Source organism: Ornithodoros turicata, chromosome 1, assembly GCF_037126465.1.
Source record: "Ornithodoros turicata isolate Travis chromosome 1, ASM3712646v1, whole genome shotgun sequence".
In the NCBI taxonomy this organism is placed as follows: Eukaryota; Metazoa; Arthropoda; class Arachnida; order Ixodida; family Argasidae; genus Ornithodoros; species Ornithodoros turicata.
In genome coordinates this window covers 190,147,128-190,165,942 of record NC_088201.1, presented here as the reverse complement: position 1 = coordinate 190,165,942, position 18,815 = coordinate 190,147,128, and positions in this window count along the sequence as shown.

Genomic DNA, 18,815 nt, shown 5'->3' with positions numbered 1-18,815 from the left:
AGGAAAAAATTGAAACCCTGTTTTTTTTTATTTTAATTTTTTTTCAAACGCGTCTGGGGCTTTTTGGGATTTCAACAGCAGTCGGGATCCCGCGATATCGGGATTCTTGATATTCCGGATGCCAACGCTAGTAGAGACACATTTGCTTATGATGTGTGACTGAAAATCAAGTATTGGCACCACGACTGTGTTGGCTGTTAACAGGCATATTTGAAAAACAAGTCCTTGTGCCTTGTCGCGTTCCTGTGTCGCGGCCTCGCACGCCGACACTTGGAACATATGAGATTAACTTGAGCTACAAAAAGCGGCATCGGTGCAATTTGCTTTCATAGTCATACCGCCATCACGTCTGACTTTTCAGGGAAGGCTACACACATGGCATCGTGGGCAGTGCAGAACACAAAGGCTTAGGAAAGGTCAATACGTGCTCCAGCGATCAATTTCCATTAGCTACCGCCATCACGTCTTACTTTTCAATGTAAGTTACAGATGCATCATCGTGAGCAGTGCGGAACACAAAGGAAAGGCCAGCACCTGTTGTAGGGATCAAAAACGGATATGCCAAACACTATGCCAATTATTTGTCACACAATAATTGCCCATTAATTGGCATGCATTGGATCACAGTGCCAATTAACCTATAGTAGCCTATCAGTCAAACGCAGAATCACCATCCAGAAATGACAACCTCGAATTGGAGAGCTACACAGAAGGACAAATTCATCAATAGTCGACTGAAATCCAGAAATGGAATATGTAATCACCACGATATCAGCCTAGCAAACGCGAAGTGCTGATCAGAAACATTGTAACGCCACGTTGACAAACAAATCATGATTCCTTCTTTCATCGTTTTCTCATTGCGTTTGCCACATGGTTTGACCTCACAAAAGGCATAGTATAGTTATATAGTTGCATAGTGTGTATATGATGCCTTTGTTTTGCGTGCCGTATATAGTCATTTAGTGTAGCAATGAAATTACCGTGAGTTGAGTACAGATGTGTTCATTACGTTCATAATGAATTTTCCCCTAACAACACGGACAATCTAAATAGTCGTACAAGCCAAACCAACTTTGGACGTCGTGTGTCATCTAGCTGCAGAAACGAGTGAGATTTTTATGGACTGCCCCGTTAGCGCAGTGACCTTACGCCCTTAGCTTGATCACCGTCTTAGACATCACTCGACCCCAGCCTTCGGTCTTTTGCTCGTTTCTGTCGACCTGAAACGATAATCCAACAGGAGACAAAATAAGTTCAGTGTTGCGCCGTTCCATCGGCGACTGAAAAACCGTGTCATCACGAATAGTAATAATTTTAACATTTAACATTCATTTATTCATGTTGTAGGTACAGTTTTATAATGTGGGTGACCTCAGCCTCTGAGGCTTGTGTGTCACACCAGTCAGTCAGCAGCGAAACTCAATGTTATACAAACATAACAAGAAAGAAAATCTAAAGATAGTCACATCACCTAGTGACCGAAATTATAAAGATATCAACAGAAATCGCTTTATCTGTTTAAAGGCCTTACGTCTGAATGATGCTACCAAAAACGGGTTAGGTATGGCATTAAAGGGACCGAAAAGTGAAAAATAACCCCCATATTTTTGCCCACTGTCGTGCACAATATCGTTGTTTGATAAGACACAGAAAGCATTACCTCTCAATTCGGCATATTTTTTACGTATACATATTTTGAAGATTGCCGGAACATGGACGGTGCTGCCAGCGAACGGCGAAAAAGAGCAACTTGGGTTTCGGGTCCAGGGCTCCCAGGGATTGGTCAACCCTTACCACGTGAGAGTTAATTTTGTGGAGAACAAAGTTGACGCACATTATCTTACAGCTAAACGCCATTTTAAAAATGACGCTCACTTCCATAGCTTTTACGTTAATAAAGCACTCAGCTACTTCGCCGCTACGAGCTACGATCCGCCGCGCCATCTGCAAAGCCATCTGTGTTACCGCGTTTATTGTTTACGTCGTGGGTGGTCATGTTGGTTGCGCGAAGCAGAAACCAGAAAGTATAAGTGAATGACATGTTCGTGGCTGTTGTGTCGATTATTCGAGAGACCTACATATGCCCGGTGTAGTTTTGGTGTTCGGGGATGCAAAAATCATGTTCGTTCACCATCGGCGGCGTTTTCTACCACAAGGTTCTATAGGAGAGTGCGCGAAAACGAATGTGGTTCAAAACACTCGGCTATTAGATGTAGCAGTCGTGTCGTGTGTGCTGAGCTCATTTTGCTGCCGATGACTACGAAGATGCCGTAGAAAGTAGTAATGGAACAACCCAAGATTTACACAGAAAATCCACGGCAAGTATTGCACATTTTACTTTAAATTATTTTAAAATTACTTTAAATTTTTTAAAAATTTTAAAATTTTTTTTAAAAATTTAAATTTTTAAAATTTTGAAATTTGGCAAAATCTGACTCAGTGCAATACTTGTCGTGGATTTTCTATGTAAAACTCGGGTTGTAGGAAATAAAAAACTAGATAGAAAGGAAGCAGACAGTGGGAAATGATTTATTTGAAAATCAACGACGCCATCTTGAAGAAATCACGCCGGGGCGACTGGAGCACGACGGTTGCAGAGGCAGGTGGTACGGTAGTTCCAAGGCATCACACCAGATGGCGCCAGCATCGTAGCTCTATACGAGAAACACAGAGAACAATAAAGTACTAGCGACACGTAAAAATGGCAACACTGCTCGACAAGTCTAAGCATGCCAGAGCGCGGGGAAAAGGCCAAACCGCTACTGCTAAACAGCACGGAGAAAACACTACACATTGGGGGAAAAGGCTTAAGGCAATCGACTAGGCCTAACCACAGCGTCACAACACTTCGCGGCTAACACAAGGCGGGAACCACACGATGGTAAACGTGCGTCAACAGGCTTGGACACCGCTAAACACGGCAAACATACGAGAAAAGGAGCGCGTCAAATCACTCACCTTTTCCCCCGCGGCAACTTCCAGGCAGAAACTGAGCGACCGCGGAGAACACACGTCTGCTCTCTACGAGATCCAGCCAGAAAGTGAGCGAGCGCGCGGAGCGCACGTCCGTCTTCCGCGACGGTCCGAGAGAAACTGAGAGAGGCGACGCGCAGCGGCCGCTATGGATGCGCGCGCGCCCTCTGCTCCACCCGTCCGCGCATGCGCGCGCGCGCTGCTAGCTCCCTCTGCGCCGGCCGCGGGTGTTTTCGGTTTCGGCTCTCCGCTGCGCGCGCGCTCCTAGCGGCGACGGGTGGCTTTTCAGTTTCGCTTTCATTCTCCGTTCTTTGCGCGCGCGCGCGCGTTTATCTCTATAAAGGCAGCGCGCACCGCGCTCGCGTCATCACTACGTGAAGATGTTCAGCTACCACTCTTTACAAAATTGTTCCCGCACCCACGCTTCTTGGGAAGAAGTGGAGAAGGAATGTTTCAACAGCGAAAGTCCCCGCAACGAGCTCGTCATCACTGCGTTTCGCTACGTGATAGACATGGTAGGCTTTGGCAATATAGGAGAGATCTCGCCGGGGCCGCTGCAGGAGATGGTGCGTCGGATCTACGCCCGTTACAAGAACGTCTGCATAACGGTTCCGGACGGACCCCTGGGACTGATGAGCGAATTTGTGAGCTTGGCCAACGCAGAATTCAACTACATCGCTGCAGACATCGTGGACCTTCTCGCTCGTGCCATCGCTCATATTAAGCACGCCCTGCGGAAGCAGCGACATTTGCAAGCAGTCTACATCGTCAATTTTGTCACTGATTTATTGAAATACCGCTTGGTTATTGACATGCAACGCATTAAACAGACCGAATAACTTTGACGAGACTCTGCGTGTTCTTTCACTGAAACATCTTTATTGAATACATACAAAGGACTTGGTCGATAGATGCCTGCTCTTTGTTCCACGGTCACTCGATTCACAAAGGCGCTCACGGTCTTCCTTGCCCAATGCTGTACAAGGAGGGGTCCTACTGCTATACAGGAAGGCAGTTTGGCCTAACGGGGAGGTTGCTGGACGGCTTTTCCTGTGCTGCATGATATGCGACGACAGCGGCTATTGGTTCCTGAAAAACAATGTCATACATAGAATACACTCTCACAGCAGAGACGGTCAACTTACATTTTGCTCCACGAAATGCCTCGCGTCGAGGATGAATGCCCCTCTCACAGCAGAACCACTCGACTTACATTTTGCTCCACTAAACGACTCTCGTCGTGGATGAATGCCCCTCGTGGGTTTTCGATCAACCGTCGTAGAACCAGACCGTCTCCTCCCCCTGTCATTGCGCTGACGGCGTCTGTACTTTGGACACCGCACCATGTCTTATTCGACGCCTTTGCAATAACGCATAGGATGTCGACGATGACAACCAAACGAAAAATGAAAGAAGGTTTTAATTTAACCCCAATTTGAAATAATTCTCCCTTTAAGAACTCCTTAATTTTGCATAATCAACATGGTCTCTAATGAAATTCGTGTTATGCACGAATTCTCCCCCCGTTTTGGAATAATCTAACGAAAAATGAAAGAAGGAGTTCAATTTTGAATAAGGCCAGATTAAAATGTTCCCCAAAATCTTCCCATTTCGCCTAATCAGAATTCATGTTCGCCATAAACTCCCTTACCCATTCCCAATTTTGACTGGGCCGGGGGACGCCCCGCAATTCCCCATTAAGCCTAATCAGAATTCATGTTGGTCATGAATTCACGTCCCTCCCCAATTTTGAATAAAGCGGGCGATGCTCCCCCTAATTTTGAACTTAGCGGAGCCTAATCGGACTTCATGTTAGGCATGAAGTCCCTCCCCCCAATTTGAAATAATTCTCCTGTGTGCACCTAGCAAATAGAGAAAAGGAGGCATTAATCAAACATCGATCTAAATATGTAGTGCGGAAGAGCGCAGGTAGGCGTGACCGTAGGAATAGGTTTATTCAGACAGCCGCGCGGGAGTGGCGCGAGTCATCGTCGTCATCTGACCTCCTTGCAAGCAGATACAAATGCACTTACCTCCTGCGCAAGCAGACCGAACGTTGTGGTGGTGGTGACATCGTCGACATCATCATCTTTAACTGCGGCCTATCCCACGCTCGCTTTTATACGCAGGATCTGTGGTTTCCTATTCTTCTATTGTATTGGGGCAGAGAGAGAGAGAGAGAGTCGCGTGATGCGAAAGACGATATGCGTTTATTGGCTGGCGTGTTTACATGGGTGCTTCATGGTCTTCTATAAGAACCCAGGGATCCAATCTAGTAATAAAGGACCAGAATAAGGATTCTACGAACAAAAACCACAATCGAAAAACACTCACGGTATTTGACTCGCCATCCAGCGTACAGCGAGTTCTCTCCAACCCGCTGCACTCGCTCTGTTCCACTGGTGCACCAGGGAGTAGAGGAGGTGCTCCGCTTCCCCGAAGCTTAAAGGAGCAGTACCTTCTAGCGGTAAAGTATGCTCCTCTAAGCTTCGGGGCACTCTGAAAAAGAGCTCTCCCTCTAGTCCCCGCTGCACAGCGATTTCTCGCCACTCCCTGCCGTAGCACGCCATGAGCACTTCTGTGGTGGCCGTCTCAATGTCTTCTTCGCCTACGATGGCGAACGCTTGCAAAAACGTCTCCATATCCAAGCGGGGCACATCTCCCCCCGCACCGGGGATCAGCTGGAAAAATAGCTGCACAATGTGTGTCACAGTGAAACCTACAGAGGAACGTTAGGTATTAGAAAATAACTATTTCTAAACAAGAAGAGATAAAGAAAAACTTACCAAACGGCGGGCGAATGTGGACCAGAAGGTCCAAAATCGTCTGGAACGTATGCAGCATTTTCTCGTCGCTCTTGATTCGAGAATAGTGGACAAGGGGGGGTACAGGGGATGACCATCTTATAGTACAGGGTTCTCACGCTCGCACTAACCCCATTCACGTCATATCCATCGATTACGTAAATCCGCCACTTTGCTTCTGTGACAAGATGCCGCCCTTTGTTCCTCCAATATCGTGCGAGGAGGAGGAGGAGGAGGGGAGACACAGGGGGTTCGAGACCAGACACGTCCAAGGACTACAAAGACGGAGAGAGAGAGAGAGAGAGAGACGACCCGCTGTCACATCCTGTGTAACCGTCCCAGAGTGGGTTTCGAACCCAGGATCCTTCTACACTGGGTGCGACACACTAACCACCAATCTAATTTGTACTGCGTGACGTTTTTCGTATTGCGGGGTTCGTGTCTACACACGTCACAACATGTTCAAACACGTTCAAACATGTTCAAACACGTTCAATGACGTCATAGAGAGAGAGAGGAACGAGTGTGTCCAGGGACGACTTCGACGCCTGTGTCTAAACACGTCCAAACACGTCCAAACATGTTCAGACACGTTCAATGACGTCATAGAGAGGAAGAGAGAGGAACGAGTGTGTCCAGGGACGACTTCGCCGCCCATGTCCGAACATGTTCAAACACGTCTTAACATGTTCAAACACGTTCAATGACGTCATAGAGAGTGAGAGGCAAAGCTTTACTATAAATGTCGAAGCGAACGTTCGATCGTCATTCCATCATGATCAGCTTGGTAGATCCTCATAAGTAATACCCATGACGTCATCATCATCGTCGAAATGTTTGAAGAGTTTCGTTTCCAGTGTACAACACTTTTGCTGCGCGTGAAGTCGGTTTTTTCCCGCCTCACATATTTCGGGAGATTGGCAGGGCCCGCTTCTTCTGCACCAATTGCGGTGGATTGTGGTCCAAAGGTACGCTTCCTCGTTATTTTTTAATACGTTCTATAATCGTTCACATTTTTTTCCAGAGCAAAAGCATTGGACGGACCGATTGATTCGCCCGTTTCTCGGCTGTCGGACGGTACCGTTCGACGTACGTTGCGAAGGACTTCGACTATTGAAGGAAGATGGAGAAGATGGACCATCAGTGTCACTCTGTGACTGAAGAAGATTGTACGTGTGTATGTGTTTGAGTTAAAAAAAAACACGCGTTTCTCACGCTCCTTTCGTTGCAGATTACGAATGGCTACTGACGGGAGATCTACCCCTGGTCCTAACCTTCAAGCCTCCTCCAAAGACCTGCTTTTTGCGAATCGGCGATCAACTGACTACCTGTCGCTGCGGTGGACTCTGGTCGAGAAACCCCAGCCATTGGTTAGACTCGAGCCTTCGTCCGTATTTGGGCTGCCTTCCCGGCTACGAAACCAAAGCTGGAGCCTAATTCGTGTGTAACGAGAAATAAAAACGGTTGTCTACTCTCATTCCGTCTCAGTCATGATGACGCCCGAGCAGAGGTTTGCCACCTTTGTGCAAACGCGAATGTATCGGGACTTGCTGCGATTACGCGATTATATTCACGGCGATAGCTGCGAGGGAGACTTTCGCTCGATTCTCAAGACGATACCCTTACGTCTGTTCACCGTCAGTGGGAAGATTGCAAAGAAAATGAAGCGTTTCGTAGATAACAAGCTCGAGCTGTTGGAAAAGTATAGACGAGGAGAGACAGTCGACCCGTGTCTCATCAACGCGGGTTTCAACCGACCTATCGTCCGTCGCTACTGGCTTCTCCACACATCCCTCGACGTCACGGTGCAGACCGGCGACGACGGCGGTGAGCGTCGGGTCAGCACGCTGGAAGATCGTCTCGCAAGGGTCTTGTGTATGTCGTGAATAAATAAATAGTCTATTTTTTACGAAACGAGTTCGCTCACGAGGAGACGTTTTATTGTTTTGTCATTCTCTTCGAGGTTACAGGAAAACATGGATACACAACTTTTCAAGCTGTAGCGTTTCGACATGCGCGTGGCTACGTAGATACAAAAAAGCCCGCAGTAAGGCGAAAAGGGTGATTGAATACACTTGTCGTTATACTCGTCCACTACAGGTAAAGTCCTTCGAAGGTTTGCTTCGATGGGGGGAAGTCCGTAGCTGTCGAAAAACACGGTAGACCCGTCGTAGTTTTTCAGGTAGAGCACCCAGTGCTGCCCGCGCCTTCTTCGCTCTTCCGTATTGATGATTAAATAACCGGGCTTGCGTAAAACGAAGGCTTCGTCGGAAGCGCAAATGCCTCTCAGCATGGAGGAAGCGAGGGGGTTCAGGGACACGAGTTCCAAGATGTCGCTCTCGTACATCTTTTCTTATGGGAAGGTGACCGTACGGTCCTTGTCGACGTACATGAGCTTGGGACACTCGGAAATCAAGAGGACGGTGACCGCGTGTGGAAGGGCTTTAGCGAAGCGTAATTGCAGGCGAACGTTTCCTTTTCGCCACTCGTTCAAATGCGAAGGAGAAGAACACTTGTCCACGTCCAAGTTAAAGTAGAGAAGGAACCCGTTCGTTTTAAATCGCTCGTAGCTATACTTGAAATGTTTCTCTCCCAGTTCTTGCAAGAAGTTAAAGTAGGGAATTTTGACGAGGTCGTTCTGAAAGTCGTACTCGGCTCGCACTTGCTGGCCGTCCACGGAGAGCATCGAATGAGACAGGTCGTAATGGCGGAATTTGTAGGGGTTCGATTGGATGTCGCCGAGAAAGTCGGACGTGGCGAGTAGGGCGACGCATAATTTGGAAGGTACCCTTTCGGGGTAAACGTTTTCAAAGTGAGCGTCCAAGCTCCCGGCACTCAAGCTCCGCACCTTGGTTTCCAATCCGCGTAACACGTAGATGGCCGGCGTGGTCTGAAGCCGCCGCTCGTATTCCAAAAACAGGGAAGGTGCCAGCGTCACCTTTTTCAAATGTAACGTCATTTCTTTAATGTCCACCTCGTAATTGTACGTTTTCTTGTCTTTGGGGACCGATACGAGTTTAAATTCGTCGTTGTTTAATAGGAAAACAACGCGAATTTCGACGGCAGGTACCATCAGGCGCGGCTGTTGAAACAGGTCGGTATTGATCTGACCGACCAGGTTAAAGTATTTTCCACCCTTCGTCGCTTCGTAACGTTGTTTCGGACCGCGAGAAGAGACGTCGTAATCGTCCTTTAAATGTTCGTCGTCCTCGACATAAAGTCCAGCCGCGTGCACTGTTTCTTGAGCCATGGGCGTGGAATGAAGCACCACGTCCAAAATACTCCTGTAGGCGTACAACTCGTTGGAACTGACGAGTTTGTTGTTCGCATAAACGGTGACCGTCTTAAACATGCCGCTCAACAGGTGGTTTATTGGGAAAACGACATCTTTCTCGTCCATTTCTTCCCCGTCGTCGCGAACAATGCGCACGGTCAAAGACACGAAACTGCCGTAGAGATCCAAGTGTGCCCTTTGCAAATTTTGAATACAAAACTCGATCACGGAATTATTTACTCCGTTGACCGGATAAAAAAGTTGGTACGAAGTATCTTCCACGCCGTATTGAATGGAAGGGGGTTCGAATATCATCACATCACTCGTTAGACAGATCGGCGTCTGTATTTTTCCTTTCGTTGACGTCATGACGGAGCGCGCGCAGCGGATGTGTGACCTTCACGGCGTACCAAAGATATCTGCAGGTGCGTCGTGTGTCGGCGCCTTTTGTTGTCGTTTGCGGCGTTTCTTCCCATTGTTGTTTCCAGAGCCCTCCATGGAATCCAGCACGTCTCTCCCTGTTGCTATGGCCGTCTTTTTTACTGCGCCCGATATTCCTTCTCCATCGGCCAAATTCCGCGCCAAGCGCTTCAACGTTCTCTTGGCGATCGGTTTTATTTGCTGCCAGATGGGAACGATAAACTTGGATATGTTGCTCAACACACCGCCCCCTCGTTGGAAAAGGGGCCCCGTGTACACGGGGATTATTTTGGGTGAATTACGGTACATATTTGAAATGCAACGTTAGATTGGTTCTGCCTTTGGACTGCAACGGCAAACGTCTTCCCGTTTCGTCCGCGAGAACGATCGTCACTGAGGGAATTTCGAATTGAGACAGGTTAAAATACTGGATGTTATCTAACGTGTAGGTGACGACGTGCTTGTCTTTCTCGTAATAAAAGGGTAGTATTTTTAATATAGGTTTTTTCCCGCTCCCCACGTACGTGGGTTCCACGATATCCGTGTACACGATTATGTTGTGAAACGGGGGTTCCAGGAGTACCTCGACGGAGCTCGTAGCATCCTCATCCCCCGTGAACACGGTACGCGATTCGAAGCCCAAAAGCACGGCCAGGTACTCGGAAAGTCTTAGGGTGGAGGTGCCCTCGGAAAGCCGAATTTTACATTTCTGTTCGGTTCCGTCGAAGCTGAAGCGCGCGCGTTCGCCTACGCGCTGATTAATCGCATTTAGAAGTGCTTGCGGCGTCGCATAATAGCCGGGAGGCACATGTACTTGCAAAGATCGAGGAATTTTCGTCTTGATCGTGAAAGAAAATTGGCGCGCTACGGGGAGAGAGACGCGTAGCGTTTCTTCGTGTCCCTCGACGGGTGTGAGATGTAGCAGCTTGACAAAGGGTTCCGGCACGTGCAACCCTTTCGGTGTTTTCAGAGAGTACACGTTATCCGCGAATTCTAGCGAGGCGTCCAGCTTGTGCGTCTGGAAATACTTGTTGAGTGTGTTCCGTAGGGACGTGGTTTCCGAATTCAGAGTGACGTCGGAGAAAGCGACGGGTGCGACGTGCTCCAATAAGATGGAGGTGGCTTCGCGTTCGCTCAATTTGGGGGGTTTCACCGCACGACCTGCTTCGCGGGACGCTAGCGAGGCGTCGAGCGCCTGTGCGAGCCGAGGGTCCAATTCCACGGCTTTCACGTCCACGGGTAAGACGAAGTCGTATCGCGATTTATTGTACGCGAAAGAAACGTTGAATTCCGAAAGGGCTTTTCCCAAATCCCTCTCGAGATCCGAGGTGACACGAAAAGTTCTGCCGGCTTCCACCGTGTCCTAGAAAGAAACCTCGATTTTAGCATCTTGCCTTTCGTACCCGATATTTAAAAAATCGTTACTTATGCTGAGATCCATCAGACCGACTTTATACCGATTCGAGAGCTGAAGTGGACTATCGAAAGCTACCGTGAAGGCGTTGAGTTTATTCGAGGGAAACTTATCCATGCTGGCATTCGAGAGCAGGTGGACGTAGATGTCTGACATCATTTCCCAATCTTGACCACGTCGCTGCTCGGAACCCAACTGTCGTGTTCGTTGTCGTAACCGAACCAGCGAACCAAGGAGAAGCTCTGACCGTTCAGTTGCTTCTTTCTCAGCACTTTCGTTACTGGCCAAGGCTGATTGGCGTCTCGGGTTACGACGAGTACCTCCTCCGGGTAGAAAGATCCGTCCACTTCCTTACCCTGGTAATCTTCCAGGTGTACGACGGGAGGAGAGGTGTCTCTCAGGCGGGAGACGGTGAAAATCTGAGGTGACCAACTCCCTTCCGAGCTCTTATGAAAACCTTTTCTGTGTAGTAGGACCCTCACTTTATCTCCCAGTTTGAGCTTCTTTTTCACGGAGGGTACGACGGGCTTCCCATTTATCTTATTGAACAGCTCCAATTCGTTTTCGGGCGTGACTTCGGACGGGCTGATGCCCAAAGTCCTGTGTTTGGTGGTGTTGTAGTCGCGCACGATCTTGGGAAGCGCGGAAACGAAGTGGTATTTTCCCGTTACTCTAAAATAACGGAATATTCTGTCGCGTAAAGTGCGTATGACGCGCTCTGCCTGCGATGCTTTGATTACTGGAGAGAAGGTAGAATACATGTATACCTTCTTTCGTGAGAGATACTCCTTGACGGTCTTGTTGTAGAATTCCCCGCCTCTGTCGCAAAAGATGCGTGTAGGTACGTTACCTCCCCGAAAAAGTCTTATCATGGCCCTTTTCATTTCGGCGGGGCGCTTCGTCTTTAGCGGGAGGGTGCGCAGAAAGCGGGAGAGGGAATCGATTGCCACGAGAATGTAGCGGTAGCCACCGTTGAATCTCTTGTATTTTGAAAAATCGGCGAGGTCCATTTGCCACACGTCGTTGATCTTGAGCGCGATGATGCGTCTCCTATTAAACTTTCTTCTGACCGGGTGGTGGAGCGTGTAGGCATCCAGCTTTCTGAGAATGGCGAGAGCCTTCTTTTTGCTCAAGTGATGCGCTTTTCTATAACGTTCCACACCCCCCAAACCACCCTCTGGTTTCTCATATCCCTCCATAAGTCGTCCACGCAATGGAGGCTTGCTGCTGCTGCTGCTGTTGAGGCTCGCGAGATTTGGGTAGAGAAATCAGACGCAATAGTTTCGAGACTTTGGGGAACCAGGAAGGTTTCTTTCCCGTCTTACGTTGCAACAAATAATTGACGAGTTCGTAAACGGAGGAGTGTCTGATGGGCTTGCCCGACACGGAGACACAACCCTCGTGATCCCAGGAAAGAACCTTCTTTAATTCCGAGACGACCCTTTCCGCTTCCTCTTCGTCCACCTCTGGAGAGAGGAGCGAATAGTCAAAGTCATTTGTAGCGTCGGACGCCTTGTTTTTATTGTCGTAGGGGTCAAATCCGTACTGCTTGAGTATGCGATACAGTGCTTGCAGTATGAGTTTCACTTTGACGTCGTCACTCTCCTTCGAGGAAAGAATGTTTCCGATGGAGGAGGTGGTCACTTCAATTCTCTTGGCCATTGGCGAAAAGGTTCAACACGGCGGAAAGCAGGAGAGGAACCACCGACGAAAGAACGCCCTGTCCTCGCTGCTGAGACAGATAGCGCTTCAAACGTTGCGGATTCTTGTGAATCTTTTTGTAGGCGAGCCGTCGTAAAAAGCGTTTGTGCTTCTTCAAACGCGCGAACGTATCTGGAGCTAGAACCACCTTTCCGTTCAATACATTGAGGCAAATTTCGGAGAGGTGTTTCATGTCGGACGAGGACGAACGTCTCAAGACGTCGCGGCGGCGTGGAGGGGGTAGAGTGGAGAGTACTTTGAGTAAAGTGAGGTGAGGGCGGAGATTCATTTCGGAGCGTAGATATATTGACGTTCTCCCGGAAAGATATTGCTACGCAACCTGTGATCCTCGTGCGTATAGTTGTGAAGATCCACGAGTAAATATGCGTGGGGCGACGACATCGCTTGTTTATATGCGTCCAGAAAATACTCCAATCTTTTTCTGCCAAATAGCTGTTGGCCGAAATGTTCCATCTGGTGCACGCTGCGCACGGTGCGCCACAGGACGACGTAACTGGCGTTGTAGGATATTGTTCTAAAATGGCTACTGTCGAAAAAGATGTTTTGAACGAGTAAGAAGATCGACGCGTTGGCGTGGTGAGAACCCCGAATGAAAAGATCGGTCACCTCCTTCAAGGAACCGGCGTCGGTCATGTGATCGTCGACGACGATCAGCGTAGCGCGCCACGTGTCCCACTCTCGCGGTAGCTCCTTGGTAAATTTTACGGAGTCCCCGAATTCGTCCTGCATGCTCGGCGAAGCATATTTCTGCACGTAGAATATTTGTGACGGAGGCTTGTCTACCACGTCGTTCAGGTTCCTCAACACATTAGCAACGAAAGTAGATTTGCCGCACATGGAGGGGCCGCTTAAGATACAGCGAAAGGGATGACAGAAACGAAAACGTTCGGGGGAAGACATGTTGCGTGCGTACACGTTGCACGAAGAAAAAGAAGAGACTGAGACTCGAAGAGAAATGTAAATGTATCGCTTTTATTTACACATCCTCGTCGTCGTCCTCTACATCGGAACTGCGTTCCCAATACAGATTGTCCAGGCTAAAGTTGGACTTCTTTTTCGCCAGTCTGTCCGCCGCTAAGATGCGGTCGAGCGTCTTCATCTTGTCCTGACACATTTCTTGACGCGCTTGCAACCATTCCAGGCGGTGGACTTGAAAGGCTTCCTCCACGATGCCGCGAATAAATTCGCGAAGTTCTTCGTTTTTTGTCTTTTCCTTGCGACGACGAGAAGCGCAGGAGAATAAACCACACATGGCGTTTTTCACGTATCGGTCAGAATGATGACGCGAGCGCGGTGCGCGCTGCCTTTATAGAGATAAACGCGCGCGCGCGCGCAAAGAACGGAGAATGAAAGCGAAACTGAAAAGCCACCCGTCGCCGCTAGGAGCGCGCGCGCAGCGGAGAGCCGAAACCGAAAACACCCGCGGCCGGCGCAGAGGGAGCTAGCAGCGCGCGCGCGCGCATGCGCGGACGGGTGGAGCAGAGGGCGCGCGCGCATCCATAGCGGCCGCTGCGCGTCGCCTCTCTCAGTTTCTCTCGGACCGTCGCGGAAGACGGACGTGCGCTCCGCGCGCTCGCTCACTTTCTGGCTGGATCTCGTAGAGAGCAGACGTGTGTTCTCCGCGGTCGCTCAGTTTCTGCCTGGAAGTTGCCGCGGGGGAAAAGGTGAGTGATTTGACGCGCTCCTTTTCTCGTATGTTTGCCGTGTTTAGCGGTGTCCAAGCCTGTTGACGCACGTTTACCATCGTGTGGTTCCCGCCTTGTGTTAGCCGCGAAGTGTTGTGACGCTGTGGTTAGGCCTAGTCGATTGCCTTAAGCCTTTTCCCCCAATGTGTAGTGTTTTCTCCGTGCTGTTTAGCAGTAGCGGTTTGGCCTTTTCCCCGCGCTCTGGCATGCTTAGACTTGTCGAGCAGTGTTGCCATTTTTACGTGTCGCTAGTACTTTATTGTTCTCTGTGTTTCTCGTATAGAGCTACGATGCTGGCGCCATCTGGTGTGATGCCTTGGAACTACCGTACCACCTGCCTCTGCAACCGTCGTGCTCCAGTCGCCCCGGCGTGATTTCTTCAAGATGGCGTCGTTGATTTTCAAATAAATCATTTCCCACTGTCTGCTTCCTTTCTATCTAGTTTTTTATTTCCTACAACCCGAGTTTTACATAGAAAATCCACGACAAGTATTGCACTGAGTCAGATTTTGCCAAATTTCAAAATTTTAAAAATTTAAATTTTTTAAAAAAATTAAAAATTTTAAAAAAAATTTTAAAGTAATTTTAAAATAATTTAAAGTAAAATGTGCAATACTTGCCGTGGATTTTCTGTGTAAATCTTGGGTTGTTCCATTACTACTGTAGAAGGCGAATTGCGAAGACGTCCGAAGCACACTGATGTTCAGTAACTAGTGATTTTGCTACACCGAGGTGACGAGTTCAGCACAACGTCTTAGGTATGTACAGGCGCAACGCATGTATAAATTATAATATAGCGATGACGTATTCCATTTAACTTATGTTATCCTACTTGTCCCGTACTCAACATTGTCAACATCAACAAATTTAATTTTAGGGGCCTTCCAGTGTTGAAGTGGCGCAAGACTGCTTCGTGCGTGTGTGATTCAGGCACTCAAGTTGACATGACAGAAATAGCTGAAAGCAGGTATGCAGAGTCTACAGATGGAAGCACTAGATTTGTTACGTGTTGCAGACTTTGTGACATTTTTTGGAGTCTTTGGACAGGTGCAGAACATTAGTATGACGTCAACAACAGTATGAACAATAGGAGAAGAAACCGATGAGAGCTACTAGCTTGTTTGAAGGGTACAAGGATACTTCCTGTTGAGATGTAGTTATGACTAAGGAACGCTAATTAATTTTCTAGAGATGCATCCTCTACACTTGAATGCCCAATGAAACAGCAAAAGTTCCTTGTCTTTGAAGCCCCACTACTGGAATTGTTCAATGTGTGTCAGAGCTGCAGTGAGCCATGCAAGGTTACCACATCATATTGGTCCTAAATTTGCAGAGTTCCCCTATCTCGGACGCAACTGTCATTTCTCTTTATTGCTCTTCCGATCCCACCTTCTCAGAGGTTAATGTGGTTCACCATACACTGCATGGGCACTGCCTTTCTCTACTCATGCTTTCGGTTTCTTGTTCTGTTGAATAAATCTTCACTTGAGTTTGCAGCCATCACGCTGGCTACTGTGTTTGCCCCTCATCTATATTGATGTGCTGTAACGGTATAGCACATCGACATGCCAACAACCTACCAAACAACCTTGCTTAGTCCTACTTTTGGATGGAAACTACACGATGTGGTAACATCTACATATATAAAGTTTTAATCGACGGAGATTTGCTCTTTTTGTACAACCTTCATTGTACATTTCTTTTGTCTCACTTAGCATGCCTGAAGAAATGTTCTCATCTTCATCAAGATGACAGGTCATTGTTTGATCTGCAGCATTATTGTTCCTGTAATCTTTTCACCAAGAGAGAATACAACAGTGAACAAATGGTAAAATATAACTAGCTTGTTAAATTCAAAAGCGAAAGAAGAAACTGTTTATACTTCTCTTGTTTATTTTGTTGCAGGTTTTACAGCTCTATCAAGTACGTCGAAACATTAGATGGCAGGAAGCCCTACTCTCTTTCCTAAATCTCTGGACAATAAAAAAGAGAGATATAGTTTGAGTTGTGACAAAATGTTGCTTCTGCTCTTATATTATATTTCAATTAAATGTTACGATGCATTTGTCATGCACACTGAAGCCAGTTGCAGTTTACGGGGCTGTTAAAAGTACTTTACAAAAGTACATCTCAATTACAGTAACAGAGAACTTATGCAATAAATTATTTAGCCATTTTGGAGTATTATGAACACCAATGGTGCATGGTTAACTTTGAACCCAGATCGAGGGTTAATAATATCTGAAGTCAGCCCTCAAGTCCTCCTTTACAAATGTTAGTTGGTGACAACATAGTGAATCAGTTACAAGTACTCCGTTTAGCAAAACAGAGTTAATTAAGTGTAAATCCCAATCTTGGTTCAAATATTAATTGACATTTGGAAACCTAGTCACTAAGAAGTATACTAAAAGGTTCTGAACACAGTTCAGCTGAATGACACTGATTAAAATTATCTTACTTACTCCTCATATATACAATTGAGACATGAGTATAACCTACAAATACATCTATGCCCACAGCTTACTCAACCCTCCAGGAACAAACTAGTAATTATAATATGCTGTGACAGCAAAGAAAAAGCAATGAGAAAAACTTGCAGCAAGCAAGAAATGAAAATATGCTGACATCAACATTTCTACAAGTCTGCGCACTGAGGGGAAAGCATCCCTAATAGCATGCACGACGCAGATCGAGATCCAGTGGAGTACTTTCTATTGTATTTTCTCGGAGCACCCCATATCCTTCTTGTGAATGGCCGACAGGTGGTATAACGAAATTTCCTGCAGAAATAAGGGTTTTACGTCCAGTTTGCCGTTCAAGTAGCGCGTAAAGACCACACGGCGCTGCCGTGTATGTTGCCATGCTCTTCGGTTTTTCGGATGTATGTAAAAGACACTTGCAGTACTTCGCTGTCAAGGCACAGTATTTCGAAATATTCGTTAGTTCTGATGCAATTGTCTGTCTGCTTTTCACACGCATTCTCTACCTCCCGGCAGCAAAAACCGTAGTATCCATCCGTAGTATCCGTCGGTTTGCATTTCACACATGAACACCTGCACGACGAAAAAACAACGCTTGTTTCGGCTTACACAAGTGCTTCTCCCTGATACATGGAAATTTCACAAAGCAGTCCATGTTCACGGCACGGTGAGCTACTGCTGAAGACGAATGTGACTCCGATTAATTTGTGGACGAGGAATCTTCTGCTGCGAAGAATACACTTTCCAACACGCCAACGCACGAACAGCACTCCTGTGTGAGCGACAGTTATCGAATGTGGAATTCCAGCGCACTCATGTTCAAGAGGCTCGACATTCTCGACGTAGAAAGTGGTCACAAATGCCCACTGCCATTTTCGTTTTCGCCGGATTAGCGCCCGGAAGTGCGCGCATTACATGCGTCTGCGACAGATGGCGCGGGGTCATGCAATTGTTGACAGACTGCTCGGTTTCCTACTAGGTCCCTGGACATGTAATCATGGAAAATTCGATTACAGAAAAACTACAGCGATTTCAGCGGAGTTCTTTGATATTTGAACTTTTGAAGGTTCAAGCTTTTCGCTGAACATAAAGTTTCGATAGGTTTATATTCACTTTTCGGTCCCTTTAAATGTATTCGGAATATAAAACAATGAATGAAAACAATCAATGAATGAAGCTTTGCGAGTAATAATGAATGAAGCAGGAAAATTTGGAGCAGCGTCATGAAACAGCTGCTCGCACCACTGCGACCTACGTTCTTTTTTTTTTCTTTTTTTCTTTCTGCTTCTAATCCAATCTAATATCGGAAAAACATGTCAACGCATCACGCGTAGTATGCTTCATTTAAACTACAGTTATCACTAGCCACCTGCTCCCGTGGCATAGTGGTTGGGGTGGCCGCTTGCCACGCCGAGACTGGGAGGTGGCACGTGTTCGAATCCTGTCACCGGCTGTGCTGTCTGAGGTTTTCCCTGGGTTTTCCGAAGACTTTCCAGGCCAATGTCGGCACAGTTACCCTTGAAGGCGACTTAGGACGCATACTAACCCCCGTGTCCTCCAATACTTCCTGCTGTCCTCTCTCCATCTGTCCACGTCTGTACGCCACTCCTAGCCACAGTTTGTTCGCGGTGCTAACACGGAATTAAAAAAAATAGCACTTCCCATTTGTTAAATAAACACTCACAACAGAAAAGATAGAAACAATGTTCGTGAAACGAACGTGAAATTCAACGCAACCCTGAGGCGAGAACGTTGTCAGAAAAATAATTCTTTATTTCAAATACATGCAGACGTCAGTATAATGGTGAGTGAAGTCCGAGATGGCTGTAGAACACTTAAAAATGACGCTGAAGCCTTTTAAAAATCAAAATTTATGCAAGCTTTCGCGTGGTACCACGCTTCATCATAATGGAAGCACTGACCATCATCCATAACTTTAAAACCCGAGACTAAGGGACAAAGAACGACAACATAGACAAGGTGTTTTGAGATTTTGTCCCCTTGTCTGTGTTGTTGTTTTTCCTTCCCCAGTCTCGGGTT